This window comes from Cupressus sempervirens, chromosome 11 (genome assembly GCF_028749045.1).
Source record: "Cupressus sempervirens isolate cs-2001-9-10 chromosome 11, ASM2874904v1, whole genome shotgun sequence".
Classification (NCBI taxonomy): domain Eukaryota; kingdom Viridiplantae; phylum Streptophyta; class Pinopsida; order Cupressales; family Cupressaceae; genus Cupressus; species Cupressus sempervirens.
Window position 1 is genome coordinate 115747748 of NC_143128.1, and position 23732 is coordinate 115771479.

Below are 23732 nucleotides of genomic sequence, written 5' to 3' on the forward strand. Positions count from 1 at the left end.
GAAGACACCGGGGAGATTTGAACCCATGACCAAGCCAAAACCAGGCTCTGATACCAATTGTTGGGCCCATTTACATTGCACCAAAAGCCATGACTGTTAGTGAACATGGAACACCACATAATTAACCACCTGTGGGTAGGGGAGCACGTCGCATCACCCAACAAAAATATCTACAACATTGTAAAGAGCCACGAGACATACTTGGACACTTTTTGATCACTGCCATGTTGTGAGACATATTTGAATGTAGACGATGAAGAAAAAAATAGAATGCACCAATTTGGAAGTGGTTTATGATGCTCTTGTGAACTATGGAAGGGATCTATTATTTTTAGCTTGTAAAGAAATTTGGGGATTTGGGTTTAGTTTTTTAAGTATTTGGGTGGTGCTACTCTTTTGGGATGCTTTAGCTCACAATTTTTTATTTTCCATTTGGTGGTTTTATTTACTACACTTATTTATGATATTCTTAAGATGAAGGTTTAGATAGTGAGTTTGTTGGTGTTGATATGTTGTTGCAATCACTCCAAATCTCTAGTCAGTGATACTGTTATGAATGATTTCTTTACAAGTGTATTACATCTATGCTTAGATTAGTGAACATGATGTTAAGTTCCTTTGAAGTGTGGTGTTTTTTTGTTAAAATTTTTTCCGCACTTACACCTATGTTGTACTATGATTTTTCTTATGTCTTATACGTGTTTCTCCTTTCTACGATTGCAAGGTTCTAAAATTTACACAATACTCTCCTTTAAGATAAGTTTATGAAGCATTTTCACATACCTTTCTTTCTTATAATACTTTTGTTCATTATGATCAAAATTGAGGGCTTCTCTTACATACATTTCAACACACCATTTAACACACACACAACCATAAGCTTATTTATGTTTTCTTATGAAATCATTGTTTCCCTCTTTCATTGATTCTTTGTTTATCCTTTTTCCTTGATTTGTAGGCAATCTTTATTAGTGCAAATGATTCAAGGGGGATATTATTATTGATTCTATCATTTTGTGTGCAATAAACCACAAGTTGATGCCTTTTCTTTGAAATTTTGCAAGACTTGGTAGATACATGCTATATACCAAGGAGAAAGGAAACCCACGCTTGTTCAAGATGGCTTGTTATCTAAGATAATTCTTTCTCACTTTTGTTAAAATTTGAAAGATAAAAGTGCATGTTGGGCATTTCTATCGGGTATGTGCAAGATCATGGTGTACCAAACTATGGCCTTAAGTGGCAATGAAAAATCAGCAAATCAGGTTTATGTCAACTTGACACATAATTTTGAAGTGGTTATGGACTTTATATCAAAAAGTTGTAAGAAAATAATTTGTAGAAAATTGAATGTAGTTTCTAAACTACTAGGCCTTATTAGGAGAAAAAAATAATTGATTGGTCAAAAGTTTGAATTTTAATGCAGTACTAAGAAAATTTTAGGGCGAAAATAAAAAGTAGGTGTATGTCTGACCACCTTAATCAAAATCAAATCATAATATTTTTTTAATATAATTATAGATATGAAAACTAGACTCATGCTCGGATGTGACGCATATTTTTTGATATTTTTATTCCAAATAAATAATTAAATATGAATTTTCTACCAAAAATTTTTTGGATTAAAAAAAGTCCCGTGTCTGACCACCCTAACTAATAGAAAATTTGATCAAATTTTTCTTTTTTTATTTTTTTCTTATACTAGGCGAAGTATAGAATGTGACGCAACTTTTAGATTTAAAAAAATGTTATACCGTTTGAAAATTATAGCTATTTTTCATTCAGTATGTCAATCAGCACTTTACAATAATCTTCATTGATAATTAACTAATAAATACTTATCGAACTTAGAATTTGACAGAAATTATATTGATGGAATCTAGAGAGCGATATTAAAAAACCCATTTTGTTTTATTCAATTTCGATCAAAATAACATTGTCAGACGGCTACCCGAAGTCTGAGTATCACTAAAACTCTCTATAAACACGTCTTTGGGGTTGACCGGGTAGGCTTGGTAAATACCAAGCCTGATCGGATATTCGATTCAAAATCGGATATCCGATTTCAAATTGGATATCCGATTTGACATTGGATATCCAATTTCAAATCGAATATCCGATTTGACATCGGATATCCGATATGGCTCAGAAGTCAAATTCCAAAAATCTTCAAATTTTGGAGGGAAATTCGATTTAAACGTTCTAGTTTTTTATTTTTAAATTATTTCACTTATATTAATATGTAAATGCATATTTTAATATATTATATATATAATAACGTAATGTAAACATACAAGATATAATCTAGTAATATATAATAATATCTTATGTTAATCTTATTACAATCTATAAATATAATATATATTATTATTATTTTTACTAAATATAATAATGTAATTTATATATATATATATATATATATATATATATATATATAATACGTATTATATATTATTATATTAATATGTATAATAATATAATATTTATATAACAACGTAATAATTTTATTAAATATAATATATATTATAAATATTATTATATTAATATGTATGTTATTAATATATTTATATAATAACGTAATATTTTCATTAAATATAATAATGTAATATGTATATGTATATATATATATATATATATTATTATATTGATATGTATATTATTAATATATAAGAGTCAAAGGGGGTCATAGGGTGACCTATAACCCTCTTTGACCCATTAAACGACGATATATGTCTCTAGGGGTCCTAGGACCCCTAGGGACATATGTCGTCCTTTAATGGGTCAAAGGGGGTCCCTTTGACCCATTAAATGACGACATATGTCCCTAGGACCCCCAAGGACATAGCCGAATCGTTCATATCGGTCAAAGGGGGTCATAGGGTGACCTATGACCCCCTCTGACCCATTAAACGACGACATATGTCTCTAGGGGTCCTAGGACCCCTAGGGACATATTCGAATGGGTATTATGGGTCAAAGGGGGTCATAAGGTGACCTATGACCCTCTTTGACCCATTAAACGATGACATATGTCCCTATGGGTCCTAGGACCCCTAGGGACATAGTCAAATCGTTCATATGGGTCAAAGGGGGTCATAGGGTGACCTATGACCCCCTTTGACCTATTAAATGACGACATATGTCCCTCGAGGTCCTAGGGCCCCCAGGGACATAGTCAAATCATTCATATGGGTCAAAGGGGGTCATAGGGTGACCTATGACCCCCTTTGACCCATTAAACGACAACATATGTCCCTAGGGGTCCTAGGACCTCTAGGGACATATTTGAATGGGTAATATGGGTCAAAGGGGGTCATAGGGTGACCTATGACCCTCTTTGACCCATTAAACGATGACATATGTCCCTAGGGGTCCTAGGACCCCTAGGGACATATTCCAATCGTTCATATGGGTCAAAGGGGGTCATAGGGTGACCTATGACCCTCTTTGACCCATTAAACGACGATATATGTTTCTAGGGGTCCTAGGACCCCTAGGGACATATTCGAATGGGTAATATGGGTCAAAGGGGGTCATAGGCCTCTCTGACTCATTAAACGACGACATATTTCTCTAAGGGTCCTTGGACCCCTAGGGACATATTCGAATTGTTCATATGGGTCAAAGGGGGTCATAGGGTGACCTATGACCCCCTTTGACCCATTAAATGACGACATATGTCCCTAGGGGTCCTAGGACCCCTAGGAACATATTCAAATGGGTAATATGGGTCAAATGGGGTCATAGGGTAACCTATGACCCTCTTTGACCCATTAAACGACGACATATGTCCCTAGGGGTCCTCAGACCCCTAAGGACATATTCGAATCGTTCATATGGGTCAAAGAGGGTCATAGGGTGACCTATGACCCTCTTTGACCCATTAAACGATGACATATGTCCCTAGGGGTCCTCGGACCCCTAGGGACATATTCGAATCGTTCATATGGGTCAAAGGGGGTCATAGGGTGACCTATGACCCTCTTTGACCCATTAAACGATGACATATGTCTCTAGGGGTCCTAGGACCCCTAGGGACATATTCGAATCGTACATATGGGTCAAAGGGGGTCATAGGGTGACCTATGACCCCCTTTGACCCATTAAACGACGACATATGTCTCTAGGGGTCCTAGGACCCATAGGGACATATTCGAATGGGTATTATGGGTCAAAGGGGGTCATAGGGTGACTTATGACCCTCTTTGACCCTTTAAACGACGACATATGTCCCTAGGGGTCCTTGGACCCCAAGAGACATATTCGAATGGGTAATATGGGTCAAAGGGGGTCATAAGGTGACCTATGACCCTCTTTGACCCATTAAACGACGACATATGTCCCTAGGGGTCCTAGGACCCTAGGGACATATTCGAATTGTTCATATGGGTCAAAAGGGGTCATAGGGTAACCTATGACTTCCTTTGACCCAATAAACGATGACATATGTCCCTAGGGGTCCTAGGACCCCTAGGGACATATTCGAATGGGTAATATGGGTCAAATGGGGTCATAGGGTAACCTATGACCCTCTTTGACCCATTAAACGATGACATATGTCTCTAGAGGTCCTAAGACCCCTAGGGACATATTTAAATCGTTCATATGGGTCAAAGGGGGTCATAGGGTGACCTATGACCCTCTTGACCCATTAAACGACGATATATGTCTCTAGGGGTCCTAGGACCCCTAAGGACATATTCGAATGGGTAATATGGGTCAAAGGGGGTCATAGGGTGACCTATGACCCTCTTTGACCCATTAAACTATGACATATGTCCCTAGGGGTCCTCGGACCCCAAGGGACATATTCGAATGGGTAATATGGGTCAAAGTGGGTCATAGGGTGACCTATGACCCTCTTTGACCCATTAAACGATGACATATGTCCCTAAGGGTCCTAGGACCCTAGGGACATATTCCAATCGTTCATATGGGTCAAAGGGGGTTATAGGGTGACCTATGACCCCCTTTGACTCATTAAATGACAAAATATGTCCCTAGGGGTCCTAGGACCCCTAGGGACATATTTGAATCGTTCATATGAGTCAAAGGGGGTCGTAGGGTGACCTATGACCCCCTTTGACCCATTAAACGACGACATATGTCCCTAGGGGTCATAGGACCCCTAGGGACATATTCGAATGGGTAATATGAGTCAAACGAGGTCATAGGGTAACCTATGACCCTCTTTGACCCATTAAACGACGACATATGTCTCCAGGGGTCCTAGGACCCCTCGGGACATATTCGAATGAATAATATGGGTCAAAGGGGGTCATAGGGTGACCTATGACCCTCTTGACCCATTAAAAGACGACATATGTCTCTAGGGGTCCTAGGACCCCTAGGGACATATTCGAATGGGTAATATGGGTCAAAGGGGGTCATAGGGTGACCTATGACCCTCTTTGACCCATTAAACGATGACATATGTCTCTAGGGGTCCTAGGACCCCTAGGGACATATTCGAATGGGTAATATGGGTCAAAGGGGGTCATAGGGTGACCTATGACCCTCTTTGACCCATTAAACGAAGACATATATCCCTAGGGGTCCTAGGACCCTAGGGACATATTCGAATGGTTCATATGGGTCAAAGGGGGTCATAGGGTGACCTATGACCCCCTTTGACCCATTAAACGACTTATTTGAATCATTCATATGAGTCAAAGGGCCATTAAACAACGACATATGTCCCTAGGGGTTCTAGGACCCTAGGGACATATTCGAATGGTTCATATGGGTCAAAGGGGGTCATAGGGTGACCTATGACCTCCTTTGACCCATTAAACGATGACACATGTCCCTAGGGTTCCTAGGACCCCTAGGGACATATTTGAATCGTTCATATGAGTCAAAGGGGGTCATAGGGTGACCTATGACCCCATTTGACCCATTAAATGACGACATATGTCCCTAGGGGTCCTAGGACCCCTAGGGACATATTCGAATGGGTAATATGGGTCAAATGGGGTCATAGGGTGACCTATGACCCTCTCTGACCCATTAAACGATGAGATATGTCGCTAGGGGTCCTAGGACCCCTAAGGACATATTCGAATGGGTAATATGGGTCAAAGGGGGTCATAGGGTGACCTATGACCCTCTTGACCCATTAAACGATAATATATGTCTCTAGGGGTCCTTGGACCCCTAAGGACATATTCGAATGGGTAATATGGGTCAAAGGGGGTCATAGGGTGACCTATGACCCTCTTTGACCCATTAAACGACGACATATGTCCCTAAGGGTCCTAGGACCCTTAGGGACATATTCGAATGGGTAATATGGGTCAAATGGGGTCATAGGGTAACCTATGACCCTCTTTGACCCATGAAACGATGACATATGTCTCTAGGGGTCCTAGGACCCCTAGGGACATATTCAAATCGTTCATATGGGTCAAAGGGGGTCATAGGGTGACCTATGACCCTCTTGACGCATTAAACGACGATATATGTCTCTAGGGGTCCTAGGACCCCTAGGGACATATTCGAATGGGTAATATGGGTCAAAGGGGGTCATAGGTCACCCTATGACCCTCTTTGACCCATTAAACGATGACATATGTCCCTAGGGGTCCTCGAACCCCAAGGGACATATTCGAATGGGTAATATGGGTCAAATGGGGTCATAGGGTGACCTATGACCCTCTTTGAACCATTAAACGATGACATATGTCCCTAGGGGTCCTAGGACCCCAGGGACATATTCCAATCGTTCATATGGATCAAAGGGGGTCATAGGGTGACTTATGACCCTCTTTGACCCATTAAATGACAACACATGTCCCTAGGGGTCTTAGGACCCCTAGGTACATATTTGAATCGTAAATATGAGTCAAAGGGGGTCATAGGGTGACCTATGACCCCCTTTGATGCATTAAACGACGACATATGTCCCTAGGGGTCCTAGGACCCCTAGGGACATATTCGAATTGGTAATATGGGTCAAATGGGGTCATAGGGTAACCTATGACCCTCTTTGACCCTTTAAATGATGACATATGTCTCTAGGGGTCCTAGGACCCCTAGGGACATATTTGAATTGTACATATGGGTCAAAGGGGGTCATAGGGTGACCTATGACCCTCTTTGACCCATTAAACGATAATATATGTCTCTAGGGGTCCTAGGACCCCTAGGGACATATTCAAATGAGTAATATGGGTCAAAGGGGGTCATAGGGTGACCTATGACCCTCTCTGACCCATTAAATGACGAGATATGTTGCTAGGGGTCCTAGGACCCCTAGGAACATATTCGAATGGGTAATATGGGTCAAAGGGGGTCATAGGGTGACCTATGACCCCCTTTGACCCATTAAACGACGACATATGTCTCTAGGGGTCCTAAAACCCCTAGGGACATATTCGAATGGGTATTATGGGTCAAAGGGGGTCATAGGGTGACCTATGACCCTCTTTGACCCATTAAACGACGACATATGTCCCTAGGGGTCCTCGGACCCCAAGGGACATATTCGAATGGGTAATATGGGTCAAATGGGGTCATAGGGTGACCTATGACCCTCTTTGACCCATTAAATGACGACATATGTCCCTAGGGGTCCTAGGACCCTAGGGACATATTCCAATCGTTCATATGGGTCAAAGGGGGTCATAGGGTGACCTATGACCCCCTTTGACCCATTAAACGACAACATATGTCCCTAGGGGTCCTAGGACCCCTAGAGACATATTTGAATCGTTCATATGAGTCAAAGGGGGTCATAGGTCTCTGATGCATTAAACGACGACATATGTTCCTAGGGGTCCTAGGACCCCTAGGGACATATTCGAATGGGTGATATGGGTCAAATGGGGTCATAGGGTAACCTATGACCCTCTTTGACCCTTTAAATGATGACATATGTCTCTAGGGGTCCTAGGACCCCTAGGGACATATTCGAATCGTACATATGGGTCAAAGGGGGTCATAGGGTGACCTATGACCCTCTTGACCCATTAAACGACGATATATGTCTCTAGGGGTCCTAGGACCCCTAGGGACATATTCGAATGGGTAATATGGGTCAAAAGGGGTCATAGGGTGACCTATGACCCTCTCTGACCCATTAAACGACGAGATATGTCGCTAGGGGTCCTAGGACCCCTAGGAACATATTCGAATGGGTAATATGGGTCAAAGGGGGTCATAGGGTGACCTATGACCCCCTTTGACCCATGAAACGATGACATATGTCTCTAGGGGTCCTAGGACCCCTAGGGACATATTCGAATGGGTATTATGGGTCAAAGGGGGTCATAGGGTGACCTATGACCCTCTTTGACCCATTAAACGATGACATATGTCCCTAAGTGTCCTTGGACCCCAAGGGACATATTCGAATGGGTAATATGGGTGAAAGGGGGTCATAGGGTGACCTATGACCCTCTTTGACCCATTAAATGACGACATATGTCCCTAGGGGTCCTAGGACCCCTAGGGACATATTTGAATCGTTCATATGAGTCAAAGGGGGTCATAGGGTGACCTATGACCCCCTTTGATCCATTAAATGACGACGTATGTCCCTAGGGGTCCTAGGACCCCTAGGGACATAGTCGAGTCATTTGTATGGGTCAAAGGGGGTCATAGGGTGACCTATGACCCCCTTTGACCCATTAAATGACGACCCTCTTTGTATTATATATTATTATATTAATATGTATAATAATATAATATATATATAACAACGTAATATTTTTATTAAATAAAATATATATTATAAATATTATTATATTAATATATATGTTATTAATATATCTATATAAAAACGTAATATTTTAGTATATATAACGTAATATTTTAGGATATACTATTTATACTATTTTAGGATAATAATTATAATATAAATAAACACTAAATATTAATGTTATTTTATGTATATTAATAATAATAATACTATTATAGCTATAATAATAATATATATTAATACTATATATTGTAGGTTAATATAAATAAACACTATATATTTACACTATTATATCTATATTAATAATATTAATACTATTATAGGTATAATAATAATATTGATACTATAGGTATATTAATACTATTTTATATTAATATTATTGATATTTTATACTAATACTAATATACTATTAACTTAGTTATAAATTAAAGTCGTTTGCCTCCAAATATTTTCATAATATTAATATTATTGTGGCAAAGGAGGGAAACCTTAGCAAGTTTTCCCCCCAAAAGTCCTTTTTCGAATACTGGCATCAATTTCAAATATTTGACTATCCCTACAGACCCGACAACATTACTTTTTTACCTCTCTTTTCACGAGATTTGTAAAAAGTCGTGTTTTGGGGCCCAACCAATCGAAAAGAATTCGAAAATATAACCTTAGGTGTTCGAATTTGTCATCTGAATGGGGAGCAGCAGTCGTCGAAAGAATAAATGTAAAAGGAAGATATCCAATGAAGACATTGCAGCATATAGGGAAAAGGACAAAATGAAACACCAAGAAAAAAGACAAGGTATGCTAAATATCAATCAAGTTGACGATGAATTAATAGAAGGTGAAATCATAGAGTCAGATAATGAAAATGTACAGTTGGGGAATGAAAATGTACCTATTGAAAATGATAATGTGGAAATTGAAAATGTAGAGATTGAAAATTTTGAAGAAGAAATGCCACCAAGTCATAATCCAAATTGCATAATTGACCATGTCGAAGATGAGAATGCACAGGAACTTAATGCACAAAAACCTTACATATCTCCTAATTATAATCGACATGAAGGTTCTAAAACACCAAAATGGATAATTGAAATTGATGAAATGATTATGACTAGTTTGGAAGGAAAAAAATTAGAAAGAACCATTCGGTTATGGGCTTCAAGACTATATCAGATGTTTTTCGGCAACAATATAGTGGTAGAGCAATGTCAGCTTTTCATACACTTATTAAAGATGCAAAAGATGAGACCTATGCTTTCCAAATTGAAAATTCATGTCAATTAAAAGTTGGAAAGAAATTCCATTATTGTGAAGAATCTTTTCAGTGCTCTCAATAGCGTTGGAAAAAATAGCAGAGAGAAGGATAATAGAGCTGCTCGAAGGGTTATTACAACCTCTTTGGTAAGTCATCATTTGAGAAAGGGTAGATATATGAGACAAACTTGTATTGATTTGAATCTAAATTGTACTACTTTGAGAAGAGCACTTAGTCGACGAGAGAAAATTGATGATCCTCTTCAAAATGAAACATGGGCATTTTGTGGGAGACTTCCACGTTTTGATAAGAAGCTATCCGACGATGTGAAGGAAGAAATTATACAATTTTGGCACTTTAACTCACGAGTATCACCCAATGCTAAAGATGTCTTAAAGTTGAGAATTGACATCAAAGACCGCACGCCACATCCTAAACACTATTTGGAGGTAAGTCAAACTATGTTGTTCAAACAATTTAGAGAGAGTCATCCAAGTGTTCATATATCACAAAGGGCTTTGGAATCTTTGAAGCTATTTTATTGTGTGCCACTCAAAATTCAAAATACATGTTGTTGCAAATATCATGTTGAGTTTTCTATGCACCATGAACTATTATGCTCCATCCGTTCTACTTTGCATAGTAAAGAAATGTTGGAGGATTGTGGGGCTAGTGGGCTTCCAAAATCATCAAGAGACTTGTTAGATCAACTCTTATGTCGTAGAGTTGATGGTTGTTCCTTTTATAAAAATGCTTGCTTAAATGAGAAGTGTTCAGAATGTGGTGGCTTATCCAAGTTTGACACATGTTTCCATGAGGGGTGTGAACAAGATCTTGGAAAGACAATAGTGAAAAAAAGGGTCTATGAAATGGTGAAATACACATTGAAGAGTGGGAGTGAGAGCTCTAGATGTGAATTGGTTGGAAAAGATATCAATGTGGCTAATTTTATTTCAGATTTCAAGGCAAATCTTTTTTACAAGTATGCAAGACATAGTCACAGGTCTCAGTGGTTGGATCAACAATTTAGAACGTGTAAGGAGACTTTTCCCATTGGCACTATTATATCAGTTGTTGATTTTGCTGAGAACTACACATTGCAACCTCAAAATGAGACACAATCTTAGTATTACAACTCTATTTAGATTGCAATTTTTGTTCACATAACATATAGACATGCCCCTGATAGTGCGAAAGATAATCGAAAGATTATTAGAGAGTATCATTTTTATATGAGTGATGATAGATCTCACTCTCACGAGTTTGTGCAACATTGTTTCGAGAATTTTTTTTATTTCTTACACGAGCATGCAATTGCTATGGATAGACATATCATTTGGTCAGATAACTGTATAGGTCAATTCAAGAATGCTCGCATGCTTTATTGGTTGTGTAGGATGCATGTAGAGAGAGGGGTGCCTCATATTTGGAGTTTTTTTGAGTCTGGCCATGGAAAAGGGGAACATGATGGAGCAGGGGCAAGTGTGAAGAGAGCTCTAGTTAAGGAGCAAGTGAAGATTTCAACAACAGAGCTTCTTGATGCTCGTAGCATTGTTGATTGGTGTAGTTTAGCATTATCACAGGGGGGGACTCTTAATTTAGTGGTACGCAGGTTCTTTTGGTTGGTTGAGGAAGGGTCCATAGGTGATAGATCAGATTGTGCTATAGTGACAGACTCATCAAAAATGCATTCATTTCGGAGCTCTAATTCTAGTACATGGACCATTTGGACACGACAACTAGCTTGTTTTTGTCGTACTTGTTTTCAGTGTGATTGGGATCACTGTGAGTCAAGTGAGTGGGTGGACACATGGGCTCCACATTATCTTACTCCATTGTCTATCATAACCTCTATCAAAAATGATGACATGGAAAGTTCACTTGAGCATAATCATCTATCAGATCTACTTCAGCCAGGACATGTCTTTGCATTGGTTGCACCATAGGGGAATGATGAGAAATCCGATTATTGGTTAGCACGTTGTGTAAGAGGAAAACAAAAAATTGCACAACCAATCACAGATGATGATGGATTCACGTATTCTACTGGTTCAGTGGTTATTACTGGAACATGGCTGCGGACATACATGCTTAGAAGGAATGGAATTCCTGCATTCGAAGACTATCAGAAGCACAAAGTAATTCTCATATATTCGCATCTTATTATAGCAACAAATGTAAAGTTATTGAAGCATCAAGGAAGACCAAAAGTAAAAGAACTTTTTACTATTGCTAATGCTGATCATGAAGCCTTGTTGGAGACCCTAAAACAGAGAGAGGACCCTATTGGAATACTTGACTAGGTATATATACTTCTTATGTTATTTTCTTCATAATGATTTAATGAATTGATGATTATCTTGTTTAATACAATAAGTTACTAATTTTTGTATGATATTGGAATGTAGGTACATCATGAAGAGTTGGAGGGGGGTGGTATTGGGGAGAATTTCTAAAATTTATGATGTATTATGATGTAAAATGTGTAGTTTTTTGTATATGGTTTTTGTATTTTGGTAGGTTCTTTGTAAGGAATTATAAGAAGAAGATATTGAACAAGTTCTTCCAAATCATATTTGCATGTGATACAAGGCTATAACGACAATTTTAAGAGCATTTATAACTATATGAAAGATAATTGCATGCGGATATCTTATTACAAATTTGGTTTTTTCCTTATTTGACATAAAGCTGACATTATGATTATTAAAACTATTTTTATCAAACTAATCAAATAAGAAAAATCCATAAAGTACGGATGAACAATTAGAATACTTGATTTCTTCCATTTTACAACCAATCATAGCATTTGAAAGCATAAAGAGTCATAATATTGTATAATGTTTTGAAAGACTTTCATATTGAAAAGTTGTATGAAGCACATTTGGGATAAGCCATAAAATCCATGAAAGAAGATAGCATGTAGGATAAGCAATTAAAGCCAATAAGCAAGATAGCACATGCATACTGACATGATATGAAGTTGGATATGAAGGCTATGAGTGGATGAGTCATTAGAGGTATCAACAATCCCATCATAAATGAGATCTTGGATTTTATGTTTCAACACTATGGAATCTTTAGTTTTATGAAATTTTCTTCCATGGAGATTAATTTAAGAATGCCCCGTGTGTATGTAAAGGTCTTAAGGGAGATTAATTTAAGAATGCAATATTCTCCTCTAACCTTTTCTCAAGTTTAGAATTGATTTCTATCATGTGCTTAGAGAGATGAAGGTAAGAAAGATTATTTGTCTCTTCTAGCTCTTTGTATTGAACATATAGAAAGAGAGATGACAAGTGAATAAATTTAAGTGTAGTCAATAGATCAAGGAAACCATTTAGTGAAAGAAATTCTTAGTATGCATATTATAGACCATGAAGTTAGAAAATACCAATAGCTCTAAGACCAAAGAGCCATTTTAAGTATGTTCAAGCACTAGAGACATAGAAAATCAAAGTCAATTTATGAAACTCCCCTTAGCAAAAAATGCAAACAAATATTTGCATTTGACATTTTGACTTGGTTGAAAAAGTTTGACAATAATTGATAATATTGCAAGCTTGATGTTCAAAAGCAATTTTTTTTCCAAGAAAGATAGTGACACATGGAGTAGTCTTCAAACACTCATCCATCATTTGCGGCCACCCCGTACCGAGGAGTCTCCAAGGTGCTCTAAGTGCATTTGGAGGTCGATCTTTCGAGGGTCATAACTCAGAGCTCGTGAGGTCTATTAATGAACTGTCAAATGCTACAGGATGATGATCCTAAGGCCTAAAATAACCTATCTCATTTTCGAGAGATCACATTCTGTTTGGATTCAGCACAGCGATCTCGCTCGATGCCAAAACTCGCAGTGTGCCTCAGTTCATAGGTGCACCACAGCGTAACTTTGAAACCGCTGATCTTGGCATCGAATCGTCAGTGCCATTAGCTCCGGATGGGCGGGTAAACCCTAGTCACACCCTTGTTCTGGCCACGAAGACCATCCATCATTTGCGGCCACCCCGTACCGAGGAGTCTCCAAGGTGCTCTAAGTGCATTTTGAGGTCGATCTTTCGAGGTTCATAACTCAGAGCTCGTGAGGGCTATCGATGAACTATCAAATGCTACAGGACGGTGATCATGAGGCCTAAAATAACCTATCTCATTTTTGAGAGATCACATTCTGTTTGGATTCAGCACAACGATCTCGCTCGATGCCAAAACTCGCAGTGTGCCTCAGTTCATAGGTGCACCACAACGTAACTTTGAAACCATTGATCTTGGTATCGAATCGTCAGTGCCATTAGCTCCGGATGGGCGGTTGAACCCTAGTTACACCCTTGTTCTGGCCACAAAGACCATCCATCATTTGCGGCCACCCCGTACCGAGGAGTCTTCAAGGTGCTCTAAGTGCATTTTGAGGTCGAGCCTTCGAGGGTCATAACTCAGAGCTCGTGAGGGCTATTGACGAACTGTCAAATGCTACAGGACGGTGATCCTGAGGCCTAAAATAACCTATCTCATTTTTGAGAGATCACATTCCGTTTGGATTCAGCACAACGATCTCGCTCGATGCCAAAACTCGCAGTGTGCCTCAGTTCATAGGTGCACCACAGCGTAACTTTGAAACCGCTAATCTTGGCATCAAATCATCAGTCCCATTAGCTCCAGATGAGCGGGTGAACCCTAGTCACACCTTTGTTCTGGCCACGAAGACCATCCATCATTTGCGGCCACCCCGTACCGAGGAGTCTTCAAGGTGCTCTAAGTGCATTTTGAGGTCGATCCTTCGAGGTTCATAACTCAGAGCTCGTGAGGGTTATCGATGAACCGTTAGAGGAGACAAGTTCATAAGGATGGAGTGGCTTAGTGTTTTTGCTAAAATAAGTTAGTGGGAAGGCTTTATTAGAGGGTCTTGGCCAAACTAGTGGGGTGTTTGCCAAAATTTCTTGTTTTATTTCTACTTGGTTTTGTTTTCTTGTTTTGTGCTTGAGTATTGTTATGGGATTGGGACTTATACTCACCCTTGTGGGAAGGGAAGAGAAGTCCAGGGTGAAGGGCTTAAGTTGGGTTCGAAAAATGTATTGAGAACCTTGGAGTATGGGCTCCATTGTATGCCATAACATTTCATATCTTGCTGGGGGTGATAAGGAAAGTATGGTGTAGAAAGGAAGTTTGAGGAGTTACAGCTGATGGTAGTGGGTTTGGAGGAGGAAATGTGGAGGCCCCGAGAGGGCATTAAATGGTTCATTTATGATATCCCCGAGAGGGCATGAAATTTGGTGAATTATGATAGCCCCGAGAGGGCATGAAAATTGTTTATTGCAAATATGGTTTGGTATGGCAAGTCTCCATTTTAGAACACACCTTCACCCTATGTTTATGGTTCCATCTGTGAAGCCATTGTGAAATAGTCTTGGGGGGAAATTGTTCAAGTTTGAAATGTAATGTTTATGCATTGAAAGATTGTATGTGTATCCCAGTTTGAGCCTTGTTCCCTAGCGCGGGGGTGGTCTCTTTGAGGCCTATGGTTGGGTGGAAAGCACCCATGGTCCTTGTTATTTTGTTGTGTTGCATATGCAGATTTGTGTCCAAGGGAGCAATGGAAATGGCTTGGAATGATCATCTTGCAAATTGATGTTGGATGAGAAAACTTGACATTGTGCCCTCATTTGTGAAGGAGGATTCACCAGCTTGTTCATGTTCTCAACAATCATGTTGGACAATGTTCATGCTACTCATTGTCCATATCTTTCAATTTCCATGTTCCTTATGATTTTGAAAAGTCCCTTATGTTGCCCCATTGTGATGGAAGGAGATTGTATCATTGTTACCCAATGTACGTGTAGAAGAAAATATTGATAAGGTTGTATATGCATGTTTCATTTGGAGTTTATATTGTTATGAAAGCATTGGTACGAGTCACAGATTTGCTTTGACATCATTGTTATCATTTGAAAATGTGAAAGAAAGTTTTCTCCTTGTGGTATTGTAAATGACTAGTTGATAATAACAATCCATAGATGTTATGTGATACCATTGATTGTATAAATTTAAAACTTAGTAGATTGCTTACAATCTTGTTGTGCACTCAATAATTTGGTGAGGAAGCAATGTTGATAGATAATGAGGATATAGTAATATACTAATTGTCACATTAATATATATTGTAATGATTAATGAATGTGTGTACATTGGTAATGAGGATAATAAGTAATTCTGATCCCCTTCCCTTACATGCTAGAATCACGACCTAGTCCATATGATACAACTAACAGACCCTAATAGAATATTAGTATCAGAGGCTTGTTAGGATATGAATTACCTCACTAATTTATGAGTGTTGTATCTTGAACTTGCTCGTTTGACTCGTGACACTAACTTGAACTAGACTGTCATCCAATCTATTTGAAAACCACCTGTGACTAAAATGTTAACACCTTCACACTATTCACATGAGTCTTGAACTCCTATTCAATGATAACCTTGTTTTACAATATGTAATTTCTTATGCGACTTCATAAGCTAAAAAAAAAAAAAAAAAATTGTTGTGTTTTTACTAGTAAAATTTAGGGCATGACACATGATCCACGATAAATTGAACAATACTAGATACTAAATTAATATGTATATCATTGTGCATGTAAATGATAAAAATATATATCAAAATACATGTATCCATAGAAAAAATTTTACACAAATATATATCAAAGATCATGTATCCATAGACAAAGTACTCAAATATATGTATATCAAAATACATAGATCCATATACAAAATGTGGCTGATCCTGCCATCAGAATGTGTATAATATCAATGTTTCTATATACAATGTGGCATATGCCATCTCAAAATGTCTCATGATGCATCCTACGAAAACTATACTATCCTAGGGTGCTGGTGGATGATCAAAATGCAGCCTCTTCGCTGCACTAGGTGGATCAGATGCCTCCTACATAAACAAAAAAGGAAAACCCAAAGTTAGACTACTAAATTTATATGATTCTACATATCTAACATTGAATTACTCAAATGCATAATGATCTTTTCCGTATTGGAGATTAATACTATCAAAATTTCATAATAAATACCTCTCTCGTCGACCTCCTGTGGCGGTCAGGAGTCCTCTCGTATGCCCTCGGCAATGCTGGTACCTCTGTGATTGTGGGCTGTATATGTTCAAATACCTTTGTCAAATGAATCTACAATTTAAACTATAACCATAGCATGCTAAATTTATAACATATTTAATCATGAATTCAAACTACAACTTACTATTGTAGGCTCCTCCTCAGGAGTGAGTGGCCGTGTCATCAAATCTACATAATTGTCCTGTCGAACCTCATGTGCACTAGGAGTCTCCTATGAGATACAAAATAGTAGTTGTTAATATCACGGAAATTAGTTTTGAATTTATTTATGAAGATAAGTGATGCAAGAGCATCCCATGCTCATCAGGGGAACATTGAAGATCCAAGGCATTACAGAGGTCATGGAACATCTCTTGAAGTCAATTGGGCAATCCTTGCACCAATTATGGCTCATGGAAGCATACAAAGTTATAATGTTGGACTCATATGTGGAAAAAAGTTGTAATTGGGCATGAGATAGGATTTTAGGATTTCATATCGTAGACGTGTCATTTGATAGGTTCATGTAGGTTGTCATGATCATATCTTGTCATTAGACAAGTCAAAACGTTCTAGAATTGAGTTTTGGGGTTTGAACAAGCAGGCCCTGGTTTTTAAGCCATTTTAAGGAGGGTTTTGAAGTTTGGGTGTTTAGGAGTGTGACCAAGACCTATAATCTTGAAAATCCTTAGTGTGTTGGTCCCTTTGTTGAAGCCTTGGTGTGTCTAATTCCTCCTTGTGTGTCCTAGAGTTGAAAGGTACATAAGTGGTGTCCAGAGATTTCTTGGTGAGGAAAGAAAGAGAATCAATGAGTTGGCCCTTGGGAAGGAAGAAAACTTGTTGTGAAAATGCCTCCTAAAAATCAAATGGCTAGAGAACTTGAAGAATTGAGAGAAGAGTTGGCAAAAGAGAAAAGAGAGAGGAGAGAACTTGAAGCATCTAGAGTGAGGGAAGAAAGACAGATGAGAAGAGAGAGGCTGAAGCTTATTGCAAGGATAGAATCCTTAGAAAAGGAAAGGCGAGAACCTAGAGGAGAAGAGGTTAGAGGAAGAACTCATGGAGAGAACCATGAAGAAGAAGAGGTTGGTAATGCAAGGCAAGAGCATGAGACAACAGATGATCCTGAAGAAAGGAGATTTATGAGAATCATTAAGGCAATACAAGGTAATGGTGGGAAGAACCATATTGATTTTCCAATAAACCACGGTAAAATGGATAGTGAAGAAGTGCTAGGGTGGATAGAGGCCCTTGAGAACTACTTTGATCTTGAAGACATAGAGGCAGATAAGAAGGTAAAAGTAGCAACAACAAGACTGAGAGGAACATCACTCACTTGGTGGACTAGTGTTCAAAATGAGAGAGAGCAAAGGTGGTGCAGGGCACCTAACCTATGTGGCAAGGGGGAACAAGTATCTCTGTTGCCGGACACCTTGCCACTCCATGAAAGTGAGGATTCAAGTAGATTAGGAAGTTGGAATAAAGGTTTGGTCCATATTTTACAAGTTGGTCTATGTTTTGTAATAAAGGCACATGTAAGGCCCACAGGCATTTTGGTGTGGTTATAAACCAAGTGACTCCATGGGACCAAAAGGCCTTAGAATAGGGTATTTAGAGTCTAAACAGTATTAGCAAAAAGTGGTTGTTTGTTTGTTTTATGGTTGGGAACGCCTATATGGTTGTTCCAATGGTCATGTAGACCTTTATATATGTCATATGTGATCTCAGTTGAAAGGGGGAGATCAGAGTGTATGGTGGTTTGGAGAAAAAATAATAAAAACTTCAATTTTCTGGAAATTTACTTAGTTGCATTTAATAAATCCATATGACCAATTTTGAGTCAATGGAATAGTTTAGAAAGTTAGGGAATGCATAAAAACTATAGTTTGAAATTTGAATTTCAAATTCAAACAATCATATTAGTTTTGGAGGGAAAGTAGTAATTTGGTATTTGTTTGATTAAATAAACCTTTGTAACCAACTTGGTCGGTTGGATAGGTGCATATAAGCCTATTTAAGTTGTAATGAACATATGCAAGACATGAATCATTATTGGTACGAAAAAAATCATTGAAATTGTATAGAACAACAATCATACTTTCCTCTGCATCAATTAAAAAAATAAAAAATAAATGATACTTATACATACAATGGGGCTCTCTGTGTGAATGAAAATCCCTGATGATCTAGGACGCCGAATCTGTACAGGCTCATCGCCAGTAGCCACACCCTATATACAATAAATAATGTAATTAAATGAGATTACCACAAACATTTTACAAGAATGCATCAATATTTAATCAATTAGAAAACATCTAATTACCTTTCCTTTGTCAATGCATGCTGGCTCACCCCCCGCACTTTGTCCCCCTGGGGCAGGTGGTATCTGCAAGATAAAAGAAAGATTAGCAACCATATATGCTACAATATCAAATAGAAAAAAGAAATGCGAACACAACATAATGTACCGTAGATGTCTCAAGGCCAAATGAAATGGCCGAGAGTGTAGCATCATCTATCTGTCTGAGCTCCTCCTCAGTCATCAACTAAACATGAATGAAGATCACATACATGTAAAAGTCAGTATGGCTTAAAAATTAAAATTACTCTATTATAAAAATTAACTTTAAATCACATATGTCATAACAAAAAAATGTATACACGTACCAACACCGAAGGAGTCCATGCCTCTACATTCCCCTCCTCTCTTGCATCAGGGTCTGTAGCCTCTGCACGTGCATCTGGTGTATCCTCGTCTAATACAAAATGATACTCAGGAAGATCACCTATGGGACCCAGGCAAATATTCTTGCATGTAATGCAAGTGTGAGGCACACAAACGTGTGATGAGCTAGCCGATGATGAACTGGCACCAACATCATCAACACGAGGAGGCAAGACTGACCTAGCCTGAGATATCATTAGGCTACTCAGCCTATGAATGGCTCCGATGGTCTGAGAGCTAGCCTTTGCCATAATATCTGGATGTTGCACTCGAGGAGGGGGGGAGATATCAGGGGGGGGGGGGGGGACAAAAGTGCCAAGTTTCTTCTGCTGGGAAGAGGGTCTATCCTGAGGAGCTCCTAGTCCTAAGCCCATGTTGGGCTTCATGCTCCAATAGTTCACTTTAAGTTTCAACACAAATTCTGCATATAATTTTTTAAGGAAATAAAATGGTATGTCTAAATTGCCATGTGGAGGGATATCAAAGACCATCCACCAACGGTCTCAAAAATTTGCACGTATGGCGTCATTTGTGCACCATTTAATCGATAGTTTGGTTTTTTTTGGGTCAACTGGTATACCCGTTTTTGGGTTAGCAAAAAGGCTTGCCAAATCGTCTTTGGTTATGTTGAGGGCCGCGACCTCATCATAATCCAAACCATCATCAAACATCTGGTGCATTTCATCACGCCAACAAAGAGCGACATTTTGTTGGTTTGTAAGAGTTTCAATGTTATCCACTATGGTGTTTAACGTGGATAACATAGGAGCCAGTGCAGGTACATTATTGTATGTTCTATGCAAACCTCTCAACTCAGTGAGATTTTCATTTATCAAATCCTCGATTCGAGGAGGGTTTTGAGGAGGTAGAGGATCATTTGGTGGACGGTTTTGTGGGGATACTGGATCGTTTGGTGGTGGGTTGCGAGGAATATTATTCCCTGCCTCAGTGTCATCATTTTGATCAGCCATTCCTATTGAATTGCAAAACGTAATATATATTAAAAAAAAATCTAAATTTTAACCATTTTTGTCAAAAAAACCCTAGATTCTGATATCCGATTTGCTATCTGATATCTAATTTATTATCTGATATCCGATCTGACTGGCCCAAATTCGCGTGAAAATAAGGGCCGCGGGTCTGTGATTTTGTGTTTAATCCATGCACAGGTATCAGATATCCGATATTATAATATATATAATATAACATATATATTACATTTTATATATTTTTATATTATATTTTATATTTATTATATTAATTTACTATATATTATAATATAAAATATTATTATTATACTTTTTTATTATAATTTATAATATATTATACTTTTTTATTATATATTATATTATAAGATATTACTTTTTATTATTATATTATATTATATTATATATATTATATTACATTACTATATATTATAATATATGAAATATTATATTATATTATTATAATATAATATGTTATTATAATATTATTATTATAGTATAATATTATACGATTATAATATAATAATTATTATAATAATATTATTATTATATTATAGTATAATAATAATTATAATAATAATATTAAATAATAATAATATTATTATAATATAATAGTATGATATATTATTTAATATTATTATTATTATTTTATATCAATAATAATAATATTAAATAATATATCATACTATTATATGATTTTAATTATTAGTCGGATATTGGATTTAAAATCGGATATCCGATATGATATCGGATATCCGATAAGGCTCGGCTTAACCTTCCAGGTTTGGTTCTTGGATAGGTAAAAAAAAGTCAGAGCGGATTTTGAAGCGCTTTTAGGCATCTTCAAACTCTTTTTTTTTCACATCGCCACTTTTTGGCACACCATGATCCTGCACATACCCTATCCCTTTATTTTATTGTATGTCACTTTTCATGGGTGCTAGAAATGCATATGCCTTAGCACATCACTGGGCTTATTTGTTGCATCAATTTGCCTTGATCCCAACATTCAAACTATCATTGAAATCTACTCTATCCATCAGTTAAGGACAAGATTGATCCAATTACTTTGGGTTTTCTCTTGATGATCAAGCCAAACTCACAAACTAGACTCTAGAATTAAATTGAAAGTCCCCTATATCTTGAGTTTTATATTTTGAAATATGATTAAAACTCATCAATTCACATGTCAAGTGTATCAAGTTGTATGCTTATGATTTTTAAAGCCACCTTCTTAGATCACCCATGGTCATGAATTTTTATGATAAAATATTCATAAAAACATTTAATCATGCGATTCCATTAGTCAAATAGTTTCAAACCACTCTCAAGTATATCAATATTTACATTTATGTTTAGTGTATACTGAACTTTCATAAGTGATTTTCAATACCACCAAATTTAAAACCTAAACATAGACAAATGTAATAAACATCAAAACTACATTGATACAATACATCTAAAACAATTATATATAAGAAGAAAATATCTTAAAACATGAAAACCTATTTTAATGTAAAATCACAATTTTTCTTAATTCATATCATATTTGTTTTTGAAATAAAAAGCGACCAAAACAAGGGGGTCAACCCTTACAACCAAAAAGTTGTTAACTAGCACATTACCAACAAAACTAGTAGAAAGCAGTCACAAACAATCGCTGCCTACAACTATTAACCAAAAACACCGCTAACAAAGAAACTACTAACTAGAACAAAAAATATAGTACTAAGCATACTCTGATTGTTCAAAACATGAACTGTTGGCACAAACAAATGCAACCCAGTCCAAAACCATCACACTATCATTTACATCTATCAACATAATCTCTATACTAAATCTAAAGACTAAAGCACCAAACATACTATTAAAATTCAGTTTTTAAAATCTGTTGGCATAAACAAGCCAACCCAAGTCAGTGAATAGGCTGTAAACCAGCAAACCCGATAGCAACAGAAACTAATAAACAACCAAGGCTAAAAAACCCCCAAGAACCACCACATTATTTTTCATCTTTATCTTTTCCCTTTCTAGCCAGAAGCACTCTAACCCAATCCTCAGCTAGGAACTTATATAGGAGCTTGTTGTCCTCCATGTCCAATCCTGACTCGTCCTTCTCCTGTGCCAATAATTGAAGGGTAGTAGCAGTAGCATGGGTAACGTTCACGACAAATTTAGAGGAGTAAAATCCATCCTCTAAGAATTTGACCCTTCTCTCTATCTGTGCATTCCTCTCATTCTACTCCTCCTCTTTCTCCATGTTTCCCTTTTCAACATTCTTATGCGCCTCATCAGTCTTTGTCAATGGCTAGTTTTCATCCTGCAAAACCTGGGGTTTAGTAAAAATATTGGTTTCCCTTAGTCGGGGAAGATATGGTAATGGGGGAGGTATCCATTTTATTGCTATCTTCACAGAAGGTATTAGGCTACAAGGTAAAGCTAGCCGATACATGCATCATCTCAGTGGTATTGGCATTACTAGCAGACACCCGAGTGTTATCTAAAGAATTTTCACTTTTTTCTTTCTTCTCATTCCCCCTTTCTCTCTTGGAGTCAGAGAGTTTCTCCTCCTCCATTTCTATTTCATTATTTTCATTATTCTCCTCTTTCACCTCCTCAGCCCTAAATCTATTAGCCTTTTGTTTATATCTTGCTTGTGTTTTGGCTAACCTTCCCGACCTTCTCCTACCATTTCCTCCCTCCTCCTCCTCCAACTCCCCAATGTCCACCTCAACAGGGTTTTCAACTTTGATTTTTTTACTACCCTTTTGTTCAACTATTGGGTCTAGGTTTTTCTTTTTTTTATTATCTCTACTAGGGAAGGGTGCGGCGTGTGAATTCTGGTTCCAGTGCTAGCACTTAGAGGGGAAGTCTGGTGGTGGCGTTTTATCAACAACCCCCCCCCCCCTAGGGGAGAGGGTTCATATCATATTTGTTAAAATTGATAGAATATATC

General features: G+C 37.7%; 2 long non-coding RNA genes across 2 annotated transcripts; both read right to left on the reverse strand.

The window, feature by feature from the left end:
- Nucleotides 1-16827: 16827 nt before the first annotated feature.
- Nucleotides 16828-19291, reverse strand: LOC149528495 (uncharacterized). Its single transcript, XR_016358350.1, has 4 exons — nt 19215-19291; nt 17214-17300; nt 17030-17107; nt 16828-16890 (listed from the first exon to the last, which is right to left on the reverse strand). It is a non-coding gene; the product is annotated as an uncharacterized LOC149528495 (long non-coding RNA).
- A 97-nt stretch (nt 19292-19388) lies between these two features.
- LOC149528496 (uncharacterized) lies at nt 19389-19810 on the reverse strand. Its single transcript, XR_016358916.1, has 3 exons — nt 19733-19810; nt 19534-19611; nt 19389-19451 (listed from the first exon to the last, which is right to left on the reverse strand). It is a non-coding gene; the product is annotated as an uncharacterized LOC149528496 (long non-coding RNA).
- Nucleotides 19811-23732: the final 3922 nt, after the last annotated feature.